Source organism: Dipodomys merriami, unplaced genomic scaffold (genome assembly GCF_024711535.1).
Source record: "Dipodomys merriami isolate MVZ:Mamm:240054 unplaced genomic scaffold, mDipMer1.0.p SCAF_35, whole genome shotgun sequence".
Classification (NCBI taxonomy): Eukaryota; Metazoa; Chordata; class Mammalia; order Rodentia; family Heteromyidae; genus Dipodomys; species Dipodomys merriami.
Window position 1 is genome coordinate 11,782,465 of NW_027205048.1, and position 15,222 is coordinate 11,797,686.

The 15,222-nt window shown below is 42.5% G+C and overlaps 1 long non-coding RNA gene across 1 annotated transcript in view; it reads right to left on the reverse strand.

The window, feature by feature from the left end:
• LOC138803834 (uncharacterized) overlaps window positions 1-10,442 on the reverse strand; it is a 53,227-nt gene extending 42,785 nt beyond the window's left edge. Inside the window, exon 1 of the long non-coding RNA XR_011365073.1 lies at window positions 10,148-10,442. This is a non-coding gene — a long non-coding RNA (uncharacterized lncRNA). The remainder of the gene's footprint in view (window positions 1-10,147) is intronic.
• Between the last annotated feature and the right edge of the window lie 4,780 nt (window positions 10,443-15,222).

The window sequence follows — 15,222 nt, forward strand, 5'->3', positions numbered from 1 at the left end:
AGACTTGTACTCTTAGCAAACACTTCTCTCACATTACAGTAGATTGACCAATGTTAGGGTTTATTTGTATGATTGCTCTCATGACTCTGTCTGTCCTCCTCCTTGTCTATGGGGGAAATCATCTAAGACCCACAGCTGGACCCCTTAAACCACAGACAGTGCAGAACCCTATTTAGACTATGTGTTTTTACTCTATATTCATCCCATACAGAATTAAAAATTGGGTAAGAGATTAACAACAATAATAAAAAACAATAATAGACCATAATAAATGTTATGTGAATGTGGTAGCAACCTCCTTATACAATTTCTTTTCTTCCTTAAGTCAAGAATTCTTACATTTTCTTTCTTTCCTTTTTTTTTTTTTTTTTTTTTGTGCTTGTCCTAGGGCTTGAACTCAGAGCCTGGGCGCTGTCCCTGAGCTTCTTTTGCTGAAGGCTAGCACTTGAGCCACAGCTCCATTTCAAGCTTTTTGGGGGGGTAGTTTATGGAAGATAAGAGTCTCAGTGACTTCAGTGTGATCCTTAGATCTCAGCCTCCCAAGCAGCATTAGTGGAAAAGTGTGAGGACCACTACTCTTCCTGAAGGCCTATCAGTGGAATTCCACCCTCCCATCCCCAGTTCTTAGGCCTACCCTTGCTTCCAGAAGGCAAAGGCAGAGATGGCTCCACCCTACGTCCTTAGGTACAAGCCAGCGATCACTACCTCTCTGCACTATTGGCAGGGCTGCTCTAGTCTTCCTATGTATTCGATGGACAAGTGTTTAACTTAGAATAATATTTCTCCAAAAACAGCATGAACATCTTGAGCGAAGTTGTTGGGTTTTTTTTTTGTTTGTTTAAATTCTCATAGCCATTTCAAGCAACAGTCCCCAACGTGGCCTCAAACCCCCGGACTCTGGTAATGGAACTGTTTTGCAGACAGGAAGTGACTGTGGCACTAACACTATCCAGAAGTGAGTGGTGATAAACTCTGTCACTGTTACAGAAAGGAAAAACCAGGCTCAGAGATGCAGGAACTTCAAGGATACACTCTGCAGTGGGAAAGAGAAAGGAAGGAAGAAAGGAAGGAAGGAAGGAAGGAAGGAAGGAAGGAAGGAAGGAAGGAAGGAAGGAAGGAAGGAAGGAAGGAAGGAAGGACATGCAAACTCAAAACAAAACCAGTTCAAATAATCCTTGTTCCCCACCATCTATAAACAGAGTGAGTTCAAGGGAGAATCTTTTGGCCTTAACAAGAACTGTGGAATAAGATAAGATGCTTTCTTCTTTATTTTAATATGGGGATTGCATGGGCTCCCCATTATGATGGCATTTCAAATATTCATTAATGATTTAATTGACTGTGTCTCATTCTCCCCGTATTGGGTTTATCTGGGCAGAACTTCCTGCTATTATCTAAGTCTCTGGCAGCTTAATGAAGGCTGTATGTCAGCAAACACTGGGTTTTTTTTTTTTTAAGGAAAAAAACCTGGAGGGTAAACTTACAAGGAGCAAACATTCCATTACATGTTGTGAAGTCACCAGTGCCCTGACTTGACTTGGATGGCTGACACAGCTGCTTCTAGAAGTCCTCATGGCTGCAGGCAATGGAGCTGTTAAGTCATGTTCAACGAAGGATTGAAATACAATCCTGTTAATGAATTTACCTTCTTTGTGCCCCAGGTACCGGTCAGCATACCCAACAGGAAAATCTTTTGTGCTCAATCTTTTTAAATCTATATCATATCAAAGCTCTCCAGAAAAGTCAGGGCTATGTTTTTGTCTCTCCCTAAAAAGGAACCATGGCTTTTCAGTGTATCCTGACATATCTGAACTGTTATACCTGGCTAGGTTTTCCAGGAGCAATAATTGGAATTCTCTCGAACCTAACCAATCCCCTTTTAACGAGTTCAGGGGAATCAGGGTGTTTGTGTTGGCTAGCCAGGCCCTGGAGGCTCAGAGACCTGGCCAGCTCAGGCCAGATCGGCAGCCGGAGAAGGCATTAGTCTCTCCCACATCGCTACCCAGCAAGTTCATGGCCAAGCACCATGCCAGGGAGTTCAAGCGATTACTAGCTTTAAGGAAACAAAAGCCAACAGCCCAAGAATCAACGTCCCCAGGAAAAAGTCAATACGCCTCTGTGCTTCGATGGATGTAACAAATATTTAAGTAAGGAGAATATAAAAATGTGTTCAGTCGTTCTGATTTATTTCCAATGGCTTGGCTTTCACCCCATGAGCAGTTCACAAACTCAAACTCTCTTTCTGCTGACTCCCAGACTTGAAACCTTCCTTCTACGCGCCTTTCATCCGATTTCACAGTCCCTTCCAAGAAGACCACAGAGCCGAGCACCAGAAACAGACTCCATCTTTCAATGACTACACATTATGTGGTTTCTGAAAGAGAAGACACTGAGCCAAGCTTCTATACGATGCCAAGACAAAGCCAAGATCTAGACAGCCGCATGCAAAGCCACAGTGACCAGCCCGGCCTAGTTCAACCCCCCACCTTCAAAACACCCCATTCTCTTCCTGGGGCATAAGTTTTAACTATGGAAGACAAGAGCCACCTTGAATAAAACTGTAATGCATCTCAGCCAAAAGGGCCCCAAGAGAGTTCCTACGTTACCCCAAGAAGCACAGGCTGCATCAGAGAAAGTCGACTGCCCTTGACTGTTAGCAAAGCAAGGTAGAGTCAAAACATAGAAGGAAGAGGAAGATTTCTGGCTTGAGGATTCTGCCCAGAACTCCTTCCTGTCCACCCGGCTGCCTGCCTGCCTGTGTTCACTGAATCCTGACCAAGCGTAGATGACAACCAGGCACTGCTCTGATCCTCACTCGACAATATCCCAGTGCTTTGTCTGTGCGGGGAGGTTGGGGATAGCAGGTGGAAAAGGGGACACGTCAGGATGACAGTGATCTCTATGGACTGTGTGCTCCTCTCCACCTCAGTTCCCAATGCTCTTTCTCAGGAAGCCATGGGTGTGTGGCCTCCTCTCCTGATGTTTCACTGGGAAACAATTGCCACTGGCTAGTCTGCCTTGCTTTAAGATCACTGGCTGTGGGCCCCAAGGCAATCAAGTGACAAGCCTTGAACCACGGTCCTCCTTTCAACTCAAGTGGTTGCAGTATGTGCATTGAGCACATACTAAACACACTCCAGGAAAGCCTTTCTCACCTGCTGCTGGTGAGTTATCAGCCAAGTCTTACAACTGCCATTTAAGGGAAGAGTTATTCTGTTTGCATGGTTACTGTTCTCTTTTGTTGCTGTAGTTACTTGAAAGTAAATTTCAAGCACAGTCTGAGTTTCACAGGAGACGCGACCCTGCCTCTCTTGTTGATCATTCTATTCCAGCACCTGGCACGCACAACACACCTTAGTAAGAACCCAAGAAGTAAATGAGAATCCTCCCATTGTGGGTGAAAAAAAACCTCAGAAGCTGGGTGCCAGTGGCTCACGCCTGTAATCCTAGCTACTCAGGAGGCTGAGATATGAGGATCACAGTTCAAAGCCAGCCTGGGCAGGAAACTGCAAGAGTCTCATATCCAATAAACCACTAGAAAACTGGAAGTGGCGCTGTGACTCAAGCGGTAGAGTACTCACCTTGAGCTGAAGAGCACAGGGACAGCACCCAGGCCCAGAGTTCAAGCCCCATGATCGACCCAAAAAAAAAAAAATCTCAGTCTCAGGGAAGTGAATTCATTGGTTCAGGTTATCCAACTATCTATTTTATCAGTATAATTAGATGCAAACATGGGCTTGCGATAATAGGAACTGGAAATTACCAAACTTCCCCTGAGTCTCCTCAAGTCCCACACAGCCCAGGTGCAGTCCTAAGGCCCTGAGCATCTTCCTTCTGGCTCCTGAACCTCTTCTTAGATAAATAACCAATTTTGATGGACATTCCACCTTAATGACCAATTTCAATACTTCAGAGACGGATAACTTGTCACAGAATAGCATCTACCACCTCTGTTCTTTCTTGGATGATGGCCGAGGAGCCCACAATAAGCCCATGGTTGGAACCCAGGGCTCTTCAGATGAGCTATGCTGAATGGCAAACTCCATGTGTACCCACAGTCACAAAACAACTTATTAGGAGATCTGCTAACTACCTAGTTTACAACCTCGCACGGTAGTATTATGGTTAGACATCTTGATATAATAGAAATTGATTAGGGAGAGAAATAAAGACTGCTTGGGGAGCTGTTCATAAGCTTTGGCTTCATGAACATTTATTGAACAAAGGATATTTTCCAGATGCTCTGCGCCTTCACAGAGCTAAATAACAACTGAAGCTGAGACCTGCAGCGAGGAGAGTGTGGGATGGCTATAAAACAGAAACTCCCTCATGAGGGGCCACGTGGTAGTGGTGGTGAGGGGTGGGGGTGACCAAGAGTTTTCTGAAAACAGGATCAATTTGCCAGGATGCTGTGACTTAAGCTTCAGGCAGGAGTTAAATAAACAGGCCTATCACAGGTCCCAGAAGTATCCCTGTTTTACTTCGGCAGAGGATAAAAGCCACCTGAGAAGAGAAAGTCACTGGCATTGACGTAATCAACTGTGTACCATGTTACAAATAAAACTCAAGGAATCAAACAGACACTTAATGAAAAAAAATAAATCTTCAGTAGTTATTAGCTGGGAACCCTGGACATTGTCTGAGGACTGGGGTTGCCTGCGACAACCTGGTTGCTTAGGACAACCTAGGTTGGCCTCATGGGATTGCTCAGGGGTCAGATATCAGGCCTATAAAGTTGTTACTATAATTGATTCGACTCCATGAGAAGGAAAGCATCCATCAGTTGGAAATCTGCAGGCAAAGTGGAGGGCAGGGGGAGGGGGAGGGAGCCTGCTCAGCAGCCTTGATTCTGGAAACAGAAGGTCTCCCTGGAATTTTTCTCTAGGCTACAACAGGAGGCCAAGTAAACTCAAGTGTTAGAAGCAGGTGATGAGCTCTACATTCCGGATGCCTGCTTCTACTCACTTCCTCTGAATTACAGCGACCAGAATTTCAGTTCTTTGTTTCCACAGTGACTTCAAAGTGAAAAAACCTTTCCTTTTAAATTGGTGGGGCTTGGCAGCAAACAGGAAAACAAAAGTAATCTGTATGGACAGAAATGTATAAGCAGCACAGAGTCATTTTGCTTTCCTTTCTAGATTTCAAAGGCAAATAGTTAAGTTTATCTTATGCCTGGGCTTGTATCTAGTAGCATTAGGCCAGGCAAGTTTGACTTACTTTATTTTATTTATATATTGCCTTCTTTTCTTCTACTCTCCTACTCCCTCTTCTCTCTCCACACAAGCAATAGTACTAATGCATTTAATATGCATCTTCACATTTTCAGGTATATCTATGAAATCTATCCTTGTTTTGTTTGCAGAGCTATATTTTCTATTTACATCCATGGTAGAGGGCTCGTGAAATCCAATGCTATGGTTTAAAGCTCTATGACAGCCATCAACTTTGTGACTTCTGTCTTCTGGGTAGTATTTCATGATGCCTACCCATTACATTTCATTAAACCATTTCCCTTCTGATGGCAGCAGAGGTGGACTCCATTTCTCTGTGACACAGAGAGCAGCAAACATTTGTACCTCCTCTATCTTCCTGAGGATCCATGCAAAGACTTTCTTTTTCTCTGAGATTCCAGGTGAAATGCTGAGCAAGCTCTGCCCCAATTTCCTGGATGAGATTGGGAATCAATTCTGCTAAGATCTCCTGTTTGCTACCCAGGTTCTACCAAAAGAACACATACTCTGTCAACCCTTGGATATAAATCAGATATAATTTTTTGCCAATTTTAATGAACAGAGAAAGTTAACCTGATCATACTACAATTTGAATCTCTCTGAATAATAATGAGTTTGAGCATCTCTTTATAGATTTGTTATCTTTCATGTTTCCCAAATGTGTACTACCAATTCTATCCTTGGTCCATAATTTTCTAGAATTCTTTCTTATTTATTGGCAGAATTCCTGGTATAGTAGTTGTTGGTCTTTCATTGGTCTGGGACATTGTAAAAATGCTTCCTAATCTGTCATCTGTCTGTTAACTTTGCCTGTGTTGTCTTTGTAACTTATCTATTTGGACAGTACTGGGACTGGAACTCAAGTACATTTACCACTTGAGCTACAGCCCAGCCCTTTTTTGCCTTAGTTATTTATCTGATAGGATCTCATATCTTGGCCTGAGGCTATTCTCAGAGCACAATTCTACCTTCACTCTCCATCAAAGCTAGGATGACAGGTATGTACCCCTCCCTGGCTTATTGGTCAAGATGGGTCTAGCTAGCTCTTTTTTGCTTGGACTAACATCAAACTATGGTCCTCTCAAGTGGCTAGGATTACAAATGTACACTACACCTAGCCCTGACTTGTCTTTTAAAAAGCATAACTATGTTATGTGTAATCACCTAAAGCAGCAATAGTACCAACAGGAAGTGGTCCTCTTCTTACAGGGATGAGTCTGACATCTAATGACAACTGCCTGCTTCAGGTCAGAGACATAAGTCTTCACTCCTTCAATAAGTTCCTTTCTAGAGATGGAGTACTAGGAGGTTGTATCATAAACCAACATTAAACTTTATAAAAATGATTTTTCAAATATATTTTGAGATGTTCGGGTGACTAGACCTGGGGTGATGGTTTGGAGGTTGAACCATCTTTGCTTTTCTAGGCTAACACCTACAGGATTCTTTTATCCTTTCATATCTGTTTAGCTAAACGTTTCATTTTGTAATTTTATATCAATGTTTAAAAAACAAAAAAGCCTTTCATGCTTTTCTTGGAATAAAAACAAAATCTTTGATAAATTGATAAATTTGATTAACTGTTTCTCTATTTCCCAGAGTAGTCTATTTCTTAAAACTGTAATAGACCTTACCTATAAAATGACTGGCTCTGAGACTTTGATGGAAGAAAATACCTTGATTAACATTTTAATCTTATTATTGTTCATTGGTCTATTTTTCTAATTTTATCAATTCTTGGATTTTATATTTATCAAGAACTGTAGTTTTATGGGAAATTGTTTGTAAAAGTTTACATTTCCTGTAATTCTAAAGTTCTCTTGATGGATCATTTCTCATATTATTCTTTTATAGTATTTTCCTCCAAAGTGTCTATTTTCCTTTTTTGTTCTGTATTTTTTTCTTTTTTTCTGTCCTCATCAATCCTGCCACAAAGAACATGCTCCCTTATCAGTACTTTCAAAGTACTAGAACTAGCTGTTGTTAATGTCTATCATTTTAATATCCCCTTCAAGTTCCTACCATAAACACATCCTTCTTGTTTCTTGAGGTCTATTTCTTTGTAGCTTTTTCCATTTGAACCTTTGTTTTCAGACAAGTGTATCTAAGCATACAAGATACCATTCCACTCTATTTTAGCTGTATTACAAATTTTGATAGGTAACTAATTTTTTTATTTTGCTCTGAGTATTTCATAATTTCCCTTAGACTCTTATTTTATTATTATTTAAATTAGGTTCCAGATACTTTGGGCTATTTTTTCATCTTCATTTGCTTGCATTTTTATTAGTGAACAGACTATGCAAGAAATACAACCCTTTGGAATATAGAAGACTCTTGGAGGGAGATCTAATAGAGGGTGATTTGGGAAAAACAATCAGTCTCCAAAAAAAAACACCTTTCCTGTTTGTTGGATATAAAATTCCATCCATATCTATTAGCTTTACAGCATATTGTATTACTTAGACTTTTGTGTCTTTGTTCACTTTTGAACTTCTTAGCCTATAACTTTGGGGAACTGTTTTGAGATTTTTTTCCTTTTCTTTTCTTTTTCGTGTGTGTGTGTGTGTGTGTGTGTGTGTGTGTGTGTGTGTGTGTGTGTGTGTGTGTCAGTACTAGGGCTTGAACTCAGGGCTGGGGCATTTACCTTAGCTTTTTCCATCAGGACTCTACCACTTGATCCATAGCTCTACTTCAGACCATTTTTTGTTAATTGGAGATAAGAGTCTCATGGACTTTCTTACTCAGTCTGGCTTTTGAACAGAACTCTGCCTCCTGAGAAGTTAGGATTACAGGTACAAGCCACTGGCACTTGGATATTTTTTCTGTCCACAATTGTTAATTTTTTCCCAGAATTCTGTGGGTCATCACTTTCTGTATTTCAAGGCAATATTATCATATGCCTTTTTGTCTGTTACAATTATTCCTCCATTGTGACATTTCTCTTTGCCCTTAATGCTTGCCTCTAACTCCAGCTTTCTTTTGATTCACATTTGCTTAATAAATATTGTTGCATCATTCTGTAATTAGCCTAACTGAATTCTTTTCTATCCTAACTCTTATTGATGCAATACTGATGGGTATTAGGGTCTGTATTCTACATGAGCCTCAGGTTGGTGGGTTTGTATGTATTGCAATAACATCTATCTTAGGATTTACTTCTGCCTTCTTATTTTACTTCTCTCCATTGACTATACTTTTTGTGTGGCTTTTCTTCCTTTTTCTTTCCCTTCATTGGACTGATCAAAGTCAACCTGTTTAAAACATAGATGTACTATCTCCTTTGTAACAAACCCCAAAACCACGTTTCACTAATCTAGCCATTTCTTAAACACATGAATACTTACATCTCACACTGAACCAAACCCAAGACTTGCATACCTGCTTCTGCCTCCATTTCCCCAGTCCTCCATAGCCCATCCTCACTGGGTTCATTATGTCTTAGATTTTAGTTCTAGATTGTTACATATCACCATGATGGGGAGAACACATCAGGTTCTCTTCTGGAGGTGGCTGATTTCAAAGACACTTCTCTAGGTGGTTCCTTCTATAAACAAATAAACGAACGTGTACACACTAGAGAAGAGTCTGCTTGCTCCTTTTACAGTGCTGTAAAGTTGTTGACTCACAGGCAATTAACAAAAATAAACTACCACATGAATGAGCATCAAATCATCACAAACAAACCTTGCTTTGGAAAGCTCATAGGTGAGAAGAGAATGTTTCACCATTCCCAGGAGACAAGCCATCCCACTCTGGTGGCTGGCAAGCAGCCTGGAGTGTTGATGCTCTCTAGTCTGTAGCCATGCCCTCACCAAGTCCATTTGCTCATCGAACAAGTGTATACTGCCCTGCCCATCATGTGTGATCTCACACATGTATGCCACAGGGCAGATAGGCCTGGGTGGCTGTTGTGTGTTCCTAAACATGCACACATATGTGCACATGCACTTGTACACACACATCCTGAGAAATACTTAAATACAAGATTTATTCATTAAGTCACACCAACCTATATTCACCTTTTTTAAATTAAGTGCCTGTACTGGGACTTGAACTCAAGTCCTTGAACTCTGGGTGCTGTTCCTGAGCTCTTCAGCTCAAGGCTAGCACTCTACCACTTGAGCCACAGTGCCACTTCTGATTTTCTGGTGGTTAATTAGAGATAAGAGTCTCACAGACTTTCCTGCCCAGGCTGGCTTTGAATCACAATCCTCAGATCTCAGCCTCCTGAATAGCTAGGGTTACAGATGTGAGCCACTGGCACCTGGCTGGCTTTTTTGTTTTGTTTTTTTGTTTTTTTGTTTTTTCTCAAGATTGGTACCTACCACTTGATCCATTCTACCACTTGATCCACATGTCTATTTCCAGCTTTTGGTGATTAATTGGAAATAAGAGACTCAGGGACTTTTCTGCCCCAACTAGTTTCCAACCATGATCCTCAGATCTCTGCTGTCTTAGTATCTAGGATTACAGTGCTCAGCAACTTGTTATAAAGATTATTATTAGTAAAACTATAGTCCTCCAAGTAGGTATGAAGGGGTTTTTGTGCTAAAGATGGTGTGTGTGTGTGTGTGTGTGTGTGTGTGTGTGTGTGTGTGTGTGTGTGTGTGTGTGTGTGTTGGCTTTTGCATATCTTCTTTGGGAAACAATCTGTATTGGTTCTCTTTTTTTATTTTTTATTGCCAAGGTGATGTATAGATGGGTTACAGTTACATAAATAAGGTAATAAGTACATTTCTTGTCAAAGTTGTTACCCTTCCCTCATTTTTCTCCTGCTCTCCCTTCCCTCTAACCTCTCCTCCTCCCAAGTTGTACAGATCATTTCCAACATATTGTCTTGTGTATGTCGCTGTTGCATTGGTTCCCCCCTTGTCCTTTGTCTCACCGCTGAATTGGTTTTCTATCAACCTTACCCCCTGGATGTCAGCTTGAGGATAATGGAGGTCCTTCTTCCTCCTTTGGGTCTTCAGTATAAGAGCATCCCAGGTACACAGTTGTAACCCCTTCTGTTTCATCAACAGCGCAATGAAAGGGGGAGCCTGATGCTTGAGTCAGGAAAGGCCTGAGGGTCCTGCTCTGACAGAGTTGTAAGGACGGTGGGGTAGGAAAGACCCCAATATGTGCAAAGAATGTTCCAGGAGAAGGGCTTCATTGGGTGCCTGAAAATAAGCAGGACTTGAATCTGAGTCGCCACCTCTCTGTCACACTTCTGCCAGTCCATTGGTTCATTTAAGCAATAATCATCATGGGTGTATTACATTAGGAGCCTGGGTGAGGGCGGCTGAGATGGGGTGGGGGGAGGAGTCATCCACAGTGACCTCACAATTGTCTCAGGTTCCAGCTTGCTCAGGCACCTCCCTGTGCCCCGCCTGAACCTGCTCCCAGCCAAATGCATCTCCGTTGATCAGCCGGGTAGATGGGCCCTAACACATGGATATGGGAACCACATGGGCATCTCCAAGGATGCACTGAGCTTCTGAGAGTCAGAACAGCGTCCAGTGGGAACCTGCTGTGCATCTGTCCTCATTCTCTTTCCTTGTCATTGGTTCCAGTCTGTCTCCTACCATCTTCCAAATCCAGGCTTCAAGAGTTGGAGCTGAAACTCTGGTGCTGGCTTTTTGATTTATTAATTAAATAGCCACAGAGATTTAAGAGAGAGACAGAGAGAGAGAATTGGAATTCTTTCCTAACTCTGTAAATACAGGGCTCCATGGTAAGCTTGGGACCATCAGTTAAATATATATATATATATATATATATATATATATATATATATTTGCACACGTGTGTAATATAAAAAGGCCTCTCGTTAGGTGCTGATGGCTCACACCTGTAATCCTAGCTACTCAAGAGGGTGAGATCTGAGGACCAAAGTTCAAAGCCAGCCCAGGCAGGAAAGCCCAGGAGACTTATCTCCAATGAACTAGCAAGGAGCTGAACATGGAGGTGTGGCTTAAGCAGTGGAGTGTTAGCCTTAAGCAAAAAAAAAAAAAAAAAAATCAAGACAGATACTCCCTGCCACCACCATCACACATGTTCACACACAGATATCTCATGAACATCATGTTATTTATTCCCAAAAATAAAATCTGGAGCTGGGCACTGGTGGCTCACACCTGTAATCCTAGCTACTCAGGAAGCTGAGATCTGAAGATCGTGGTTCAAAGCCAACCCAGGCAGGAAAGTCCACGCAACTCTTACCTCCAATAAACTACTCAGAAAAAGACAGAACTGATGCTGTGGTTCAAGTGGTAAGAGTGCTATCCTTGAGCACAGAGAGGCCTGGACAGCATCCAGGCCTGAGTTCAAGCCCCAGGATTGGCAAATAAAATAATAGAATAAAATAAAAACTGGGGGGAGGAGTATACAAGATCACACCTCAGTTTACAGACAAATAAACTAAGATACAAAGAAATAGGACAATTTGCCCAAGTTTACACCATTCTCTAAGTGACAAGGCCAAGATTTCATCCTAGCCTTTTGACTTTTAAGGCTTCCAATATCATGTACTTATGAAAGCATAGCAACAAATCATCCATTAGTAAATAGGAGTTGCTCACCATTTCCATGTTCTAACAGCTTAGTAAGAGTTAAATTCTGACAAGCAAAGTTCCCTGCCTTAGTTTCCAATTCTCTCAATATTTTTCCTATTTAATTTTTGGACGCCAATTTCTTGGCAAGTGATCCAAACAAATTTTTCAAACCCAAGCTGCACCCTTGATGAAATGACTGCTTTTTCCCAAAATAGTCCATGGGCAAACAGTTCCACGTTACACTCAATGACCAGGGACACAGCTGGCGAAAAGCAACATGGAAAGCTAGCTTTTCTATTTGCTGAGATAGTTTCCTGCTTTATCCTCATGGTTTGCTCTTAATAATTTAGTCACGCACTCCTCTGAAGCATTTTGCCTCCACAATGCTAATTTAAACCATGTCAGTATGCTCGCAATATGACTGACAAGAGCCATTTAAAAAAAATTCATTCTTCAAATTAAATGTGTACTGTTCATCTGTGAACCGCGTGCTTGAGTGGCTGGTTCCATTTTTCTTGCTTCCTCTCCCTCCCTTTTTCTTCTCCCTTCCTTTCCTCCATCTCTCATTCTTGCTAATCTTCCTTTTTCCTTATCTGTCTTTTCCCCTTACCTCCCTCCCTCTCTTCTGTTTTTCTCTCTCCATTTTTCTGTGTCAAACACACACACACACACACACACACACACACACACACACACACACACACACACACACACACACACACAGCTTATTGGATAGCTTCCAAGCATCTAACATCCCCTTTACTGAAACAGGCTGCCTTGGACCACACACACAATAGCAAATGGCATAATAAGTCGTATGCATAAGCAACGGCCACTCAAGTGCAGAGAATGTTTAAACTTCAGAGAGAGAAAAAAATACAATAAATTAAAGCCCAGCCTTTCTTCTCAAGTGATTCCTTATTGAGACTTCTGCTCTGAATTAGAAGGCGGTTGTGGACATATCAGGAGCCCACCCTGAATTTTCCCTTTCTCTCTCCAGAACAAGTCTCGTCTGCCATGAGGGAAGGAGGGAGAGGGGAGGGGGGGCGGCGGGACGGGGGGGGGGGGGGGAGTGACAGCCCTGGGACACTGGCTCCCTGTACTCTTCACAAATTGAAGGACCAGAGCTTGGCCTGCATCGTCCTCCAGTTTTCCCCAGTAGCTCTGAAATCCTTTGTACTACCTCTGAAATCCTTTGTACTACCTCTGAAATCTAGGTCCATTCTTGGAGGTTTGTCAAAGGTGATCTGCTCTGCCACCCTACTCTGCTAGCAAAAGATAACGCACGTGGCGAAGAGTCTTATTTGTCAAGAAGAGTTTGTTGTTATTGTTGTTGTTGCTGTTTTTTTGGTTTTTCGCTTTCATGTGGAGGTGGAGATGGAAGCTAGACCTTTGCTCTTGCTGGCCAAGTTCTTGACCACTGAGGGACATTCCCAGCTAGAGTTCTCACCTCTCGCTCCCATTCTTACCCCTACAAGCCCCCAAATTATCCATCCCTCTGTGCCCCACATGGCCCACGTGGCAAAGGGACTATCTACCACCCCTCTGAGTCTCCTTCCTGGGCGCAGAACTCCAGTCTCTTTGGAGTCTGTTTCCGCCATTCCCCCAGGCCTGTTCCCACGGTGGGACATTCTCTTATCTGGGCCTTCTGCCTGCAGCTCTTCCTCAACACCAGTTCCTTCTCTTTGTGTAGGTATCAGCTTAAATGTCACTTACCTACCCTGAAGGTTTCCCAAGCTGTCTGTGGAGGACTAGATTGTATGTCTTGGCTCTCATTCCCTGATATTAGAATTACCTGTCCACACTGTAGCCAAGTACCTTTGTGGTACTGCTAGGACATGGATCATGTGATTGGCCTGACATTTGGGTGTGAGTGGCAGGAGAGCAGATCTAAGAGGAGTCCCCAGGGCTAATAGCTGCCACCTGCCGATCCTGTGCGCCCCGTTCAGATCCACGCTGACAAATAAGTGCCCAGATAATCTCCCACCACCACCCATCCAAGGTGGATGACAAACCCTCAAACAAGGAATCAACCTTTGCTATCCAAAGCTGCTGAGATTTTGAGGTCATACTACCAACCTGCTACTATGTTAGGCAACCTAAAATTGCCCCTTCTCACTCACCTCTGTCACCTCGCCATGGTTTTGTGAGAGTACTTATATTCTTAACATCTGCTTTCTGACTTCTTTATTCACTGACCACCCCATCCCCTTATAGTACCCATTCAATGAGGGCCCCAGGTCCCAGCCCCTAAAACAGTGCCTGGCTCAGAGAAGGCCCTCACATATTTACCAAAGGAATGAATAACAACCCAGTTCCTTTTGTGTGATTTTCCATCCACAGAAACACAGCCGTGTCCTGAAGCAAAGCACTATGAAGTGCCAGCCATTGGTGTCTCACTCCTGTAAAATCCTAGCTACTCAGGAGGCTGAGATTGAGTATAGCTGGAAACCTGCCTGCCAGGAAATTCTGTGAGACTCTTTTTTTTCATATATATTTTATTGTAAAAATACTGTACAGAGAGGTTACAGTTACATGAGTAGGGTAATGAGCACATTTCCTATCAAACATTGTTACCTCCTCCTCTGTTTTTCCCCTACTAACCTTCCCCCTCCACTGCCACCTCCCCAACTCTTCCCCCCTGCCCCGAAAGTGTAAAGCTCATTTTCAGTATAGTGTCTTGTACATCTCATTGTTATAATGGGTCAACCTGTATCCTTATTTCAGCATTTTGTTATATCCCTTCCCCTCCCCAACTTATAAAAATGTATATACAAGATGCAGGACACCGGATCAGATACAGTGAAAACAGGGGTTATACCATGTGGGAGGAACATACAAAAGAAACAAAAGAATCACATAGTCCAGTGTAAGTATGTGGAAAACAATAGCAAGGAGGAAAAAACCACTGTGTCCCTGTCTTGGGGTTGACATCATTTTATATGGTCATATGTGAGACTCTTATCTCCAATGAACCACCAGAACGCAGGAAGTGGAGCTGAGGCTCAAGTGCTAGAGTGCTAGCCTTGAGCTGAAGAGCTCACACATAGAGAGAGCCCAGGCCCCAGGACACACACACACACACACACACACACACACACACACACACACACACACACACACTAAATAAAGCGCTATTAAGTTAAAAAATCAAACAAACAAGATAATATCAATATCTGAGGGAAATATCAGATTTTAAAACTCTGATGTGTTTAAGAACTGCTAATGACTCGTTATGTTCCAGTTCCTAAAATGAGAAAATATTAACTGATCTTGCTGTAACACTAGGGTTAATATACCAAGAAGACATGATAGTGAAGAGGAGGAGGCAGAGAAGGAGGAGGTGGAGGAGGAGAACAAGATGGTGAAGATGGCGATGATGATGATGATGATGATCGAGATGGTAATGATGATGAGAGCAATGATGGTAACAATGATGTAGGCAGAAATGGTGG